This window comes from Jaculus jaculus, chromosome X, assembly GCF_020740685.1.
Source record: "Jaculus jaculus isolate mJacJac1 chromosome X, mJacJac1.mat.Y.cur, whole genome shotgun sequence".
NCBI classification, from domain to species: domain Eukaryota; kingdom Metazoa; phylum Chordata; class Mammalia; order Rodentia; family Dipodidae; genus Jaculus; species Jaculus jaculus.
In genome coordinates this window covers 131,261,964-131,267,473 of record NC_059125.1, presented here as the reverse complement: position 1 = coordinate 131,267,473, position 5,510 = coordinate 131,261,964, and the positions used below count along the sequence as shown (strand labels likewise).

The 5,510-nt window shown below is 40.3% G+C and overlaps 1 pseudogene; it reads left to right on the top strand.

Moving 5' to 3' along the window:
- The first annotated feature begins 3,407 nt into the window (after nucleotides 1-3,407).
- On the top strand, nucleotides 3,408-4,602 carry LOC101599543 (annotated as a pseudogene).
- The last annotated feature ends 908 nt before the right edge of the window (nucleotides 4,603-5,510 follow it).

Below are 5,510 nucleotides of genomic sequence, written 5' to 3'. Positions count from 1 at the left end.
AGAGAGAAAGAGAGGGAGGGAGAATGGACATACCAGGGCCTCTAGCTACTGCAAATGAACTCCAGATACATGTGCCACTTTGTGCATCTGGTTTATGTGGGTATTGGGGAATTGAACCTGATACCTTAGGCTTTGCAGGCAAGCACTTTAACTCACCCATCTCTCCCAGCCCTGTTTCTTTTTTAAATAGTGGAACAAACATGCAAATTATGTCAATTTTTTCAATTTCAGTTTCCTAATCTGTAAGATCTGAACATACAAGAGTCTTTGTAAGAAGCAAATGGGAAGCAGTGCAAACCCACTTCTAAAACAGGATGCACAAAAGTAGATTGCAGAAAACCGGGTGTGGTGGCGCACACCTTTAATCCCAGCACTCGGAAGGGAGAGGTAGGAGGATCACCAGGAGTTCGAGGCCACTGTGAGACTACAGAGTGACTTCCAGGTCAGCCTGGGCTAGAGTGAGACCCTACCTCAAAAATCCAAAAAAAGAAAAAGAAAAAGAAAAGAAAAAAGATCGCAGCACAAATCTCAAAGCAAACACAAGAAAGCGGGACTTCAGCAGATTTTGATATGGTTTCATAGTTTTGTTACTCACCAATGGCCAATTTTATTCTCCATAGCTATTCCAAAATAGATTTATAAGACAGAATAATGTAATTTATGAACTCTAGAGTGCTTTGCCAGTTACTCTATGTATGTCTGTTGCTTAACCCCTTCCTGGGATGCATGTTGGAAATGAATTACCATTTGGTAGGAAGATAATTAATGTGAGGGAAAATCCCACAAATAATGTATTTTTTTTTTCAGTTGGATAGCAATTTACTTGCAAGTAAAAATTAGTGGGCTCTAATCAGTATATTATTTTTCAGGTCCCAGAATTATTGGTACTACCTATTAGCAGGTAATCCAGCAATAAAACTAAAGTCTATATTGTTGGCTTACAGTTTACGTTGTTCCTTCTGTTTTTTAGACACTCTCACATTGCCAAGGAATCTGGTTGTAAAACTGAAAAATGTACTTAGCAATCTCTTAAAAAATTTTTATTGTGGTAAGAATATTTAACATAGGATCTATCCTTTCAAAGTTATCATTATTGTTATTATTTTGTTTTTTGGGGGTAGGGTTTCACTCGGGTCCAGGCTGACCTGGAATTCACTATGTAGTCTCAGGGTGGCCTCGAACTCTCGGTGATCCTCCTACTTCTGCCCCCCCCCCCCGAGTGCTGGGGTTAAAGGCGTGCGCCACCACATCCGGCTCCCGGCTCCTTTCAAAGTTTTAAACAGGCAGTTGCTAATGATGATCCCAGTGTTGTACAGGAGGTCTTTAGAAATTAATCTTACAAAACTGAAATTGTGTGCCCACTGAAAAGCAATTCCCCTAGTTCTTGGCAGCCACCATTCTATACTCTGCTTGTATGTGATTGACTACTTCAGATTCCTCATGTGAACTGAATGATGTATAAAATTATACACAAAGTTGCATGTATATTTGTATGTGTTTATTGTGTGTGGCGTGTTTTACAATGAATAAGTTATGGAGTAGCTAAATTAAATCAGTTGACATATACATTACTCCACAGCCTCAAGTGTTTGTGATTAAGCTTCCTACTTAGTGCCCAGCTGGAGCCTTTGGGAGGTGGAGCATCAAGGGGGCCAGGCCTGGAGGTTTATTAGTCACTGGGGATGGGCCTGGAGGCTTATTTGTCCAGCCTACTGAGTAGTCAGAGCCTGCTTGCTCTTGCCTCTCTCTCTGTGCTGCTGTTGGAAGATGTGATCACGTGGCTGTGCTTTCTTCACCATGATTAACCTTCTCCTAAAAACTGTAGTCCTGACATAAATCCTTTCCTCCCATGAGCTACATTTGGGTGGGTGTTTTGTCCCAGCAAAGAGAAAGTAACTATAACACTTCACATGCTTATTAATGTTATTTTTTAAAAATATATTTTGTTTATTTATTTATTTGAAAGAGAGAGAGAGAGAGTGGCAGATAGAAAGAGAGAATGGGTGTGTTAGGGCCTTTAGCCACTGCAAACGTCCCCTTGTGCATCTGCCTTACATGGGTCCTGGGAATCGAACTAGGGACCATAGGCTTTGAAGGCAAACACCTTAACCACTAAGCTATTGCGCCAGCCCTAATATTATTTTTGTTACCAGAGCCCCTGAAATGTACTTTCTTGGTGATTTTAAAGAGCATAGTACATTGTAGTCCATTGTAGTGACCCACACCTGTAATCTCAGCACTGGAGCTTGAAGCAAGAGGATTGCCATGAGTTTGAGGGCATGCTGGGTTACAGAGTGTGTCTCAGGACAACATGAGCTCCATACGAAGTTCCTGCCAGAGAGAGAGAGAGAGAGAGAGAGAGAGAGAGAGAGAGAGAGAGAATGAGAATAGACTATTGTACTATTAAAGATACTACAGCACCAGTCACCATATTGTACAATAGATTTCTTAAATTTGTTTCTCCTCATATAAGCAATTTAAGAAGTGTATGAAGCGGGTGTGGTGGCGCACGCCTTTAATCCCAGCATTTGGGAGGCAGAGGTAGGAGGATCGCCGTGAGTTCGAGGCCACCCTGAGACTACATAGTGAATTCCAGGTCAGCCTGGGCTAGAGTGAGACCCTATCTCCCAAAACCAAAAAAAAAAAAAAAAAAAAAAGAAAAAAAGGAAAAAACAACAACAACAAAAAAAAACCAAGAAGTGCATGATAGCGAGGCATGGTGGCTCAGGCCTTTAATCCCTGCACTTGGGAGGCAGCGGAAGGAGGATGGAGTTCGAGGCCACCCTGAGACTCCATAGGGAATTCCAAGTCAGTGAGAGTAGGTAGAGACCCTGGAGGGGGAGGGGAAGAAGTACATGACAAAAACAAATTACAAATGCTGATGTGGGCGTGGAGAAAAACAAACTCCCATTCACTGTTCATGGGAATGTGAATTAGTATGGTCATTATGCAAAGTAGTAGGAAGCTCCTTGACCAAACAACTAAGGGCCAGCCATGGTGGCGCACGCTTTTAATCCCAGCATTTGGGAGGCAGAGGCAGGAGGATGGCTGAGTTAGAGGCCATCCTGAGACTCCATAGTGAATTCCAGGTCAGCCTGGACCAGAGTGTAACCCTACCTCGAAAAAAACCATCAAACAACAACAACAACATAAAACAACTAAGGACTGGAGAGATGGTGTAGTGGTTAAGGAGCTTGCCTGCAAAGAAGAAGGACCCAAGTTCTATTCCCTAGGACCTACATAAACCAGATGCACTTAGTGGCACATGTGTTTGGAGTTTGTGTGTAGTGGCTAGGGGCTCTGGTGCACCCATTCTCTCTCTCTAATAAATAAATAAATAATAAAATATTAAGAGAGACCTGGTTGAGCCGAGGCGCCCGTACCATGAGGCACTGTTATTTAAGATTATGGCATTTAAAACCAACAATGTTAAGAAACGGAGCTCCTGTAATAACATTGAGAACCATTCCATTGATCTTCCTAGAAAGAGGATCTCTAATTTCACTCATAAGAACATGAAAGAGGTTTAAAAAAAATCTCCATAATGGCTGGCTGCTTACAGAAGTAGAATGGTTGGATAAGTTGTGGAAAGCCCAGATAAAATAGGCAAGGTGATCCTGTCGCAGAAAGAAAGGTCATCACCCATTTCTAAATCCCTGTTACAGAAACAAACAGTCCCCTAAAAGGGGAGACTATGACATGGCAAATAAAGAAAATGAATGGGCTTATGCAGGCCACCTGCCTGCAAAATTACGCCATGATAGTGGAACATATTTTTTTTGGCCAACTCTAGAGATTCTGGTTCTTCACAAACAGAAAGCCCATCGTCAAAATACAGTGGCTTTTTTTCTGAAGTTTCTCAGGACCATGAAACAATGGCCCAAGTTTTATTCAGCAGGAATTTGAGATTAAATGTAGCTTTCGCTTTTTGGAGAAAGAGAAGTATAAGTGAACTTGTTGCCTGTTTGGTGAGGATGGAAGATCTTGGGGTTGTGGTGGATTGCCTTTCTGTTCTAACTAACAGTTTACAGGAAGAAAAGTAATATATCTCACTTGGCTGCTGTGTAGACTTGTTGCCTCTAGTAAATTCATTACTAATAAAGCAAATTTGAAGAATATGTAATAGTTGGTTTAAACTGGCTTTAAGCAGTAATAAAAAGATAGTGGTCAGAAAGATCATCCAAAACAGAAATGATAAATGGACTGGAGAGATGGCTTAGCGGTTAAGCACTTGCCTGTGAAGCTTAAGGACCCTGGTTCGAGGCTTGATACCCCAGGACCCAAGTTAGTCAGCTGCACAAGGGGGCACACGCCTCTGGAGTTCCTATGCAGTGGCTAGAGGTCCTGGCATGGCCATTCTCTCTCTCTCTCTCTATCTATCTATCTGTCACTCTCAAATAAGTAAAAACAAAACAAAATTTTAAGAAATGATAATTGATGGAAATATTAAAATTTTTGAAGCAACAATTAAGTGGATTATGGAAACAGGAACACCATTTTACTTTGGTTCCAGGAGACATTGGTAATTTAGCTAAGGATGTAGATGCTTATTTATTACAGTTGCATTGAGAAATTTCATCTACTACAGAGCTTTTGGTTATTGAAAACAGCACCAGATTAAATGATTTCCAAAAGTAGGTCTCTTCTGAGAACTGTGGACTATGGAAGAAATCAAATCTTTTTCTTTTTCTTTTTCTTTTTCTTTTTTCATTTAAAAGCCACATGATGAAACTATAATGAATCCCTAACAACCCCCTTCACACTGAAGTGGAAAGACAGCCAAAAGGAGCTGATCACGCACCAGGAGGCCGTTCGCTGTTGCTGACTCAGTTTACACAGCTGTGTGCACCATAGTGTGAGAACTGCCGGGTCTTCATGCGGTCCTGTGTGAGACTACAATTTATACCATGCGAGAAAATAAGACAGGACTCACTCCTAGGAACTACAGAAACCAATCATTTTTATTGTGTTTTATAAAAAAAAGACACTTCAATGTCTGCAGCTACTTCTGTTGAAAAGACTTTGAAAGTTTAAAGCATCATAGTAAATAATCAGCATAAAATTGTTTTAGCCCACAAAATGCGTGAATTATTAATAAGCCAATGTATTATTATACCAGTATCTCTCTTTAAAAACAATAAGAAGAGCCAGTGCTTTTGGCATAATAAAACCATGGAATTAAATCAAGGGTTTAACATTCATAAAGGACATTATTGAAATATATCCCATGCCATTTTTTAAACGAGAGTATTTTTAGTGGCTCTGTTTCTTTTTTTTTGTTTTTTTGCAAGAACCTTTGTATTATATTTGTATGTTTGTTTTATCCTTATATAAAGAGAAAAGGTGATTATGTATTTGTATGAATGTTTAACTGGAAATGTTCATGGATTTGGCTAATTTATATTCACTTTTTTTTTTGTTTTTGGTTTTTTGAGGTAGGGTCTCACTCTAGCCCAGGCTGACCTGGAATTCACTATGGAGTCTCGGGGTGGCCTCAAACTCATGGTGAT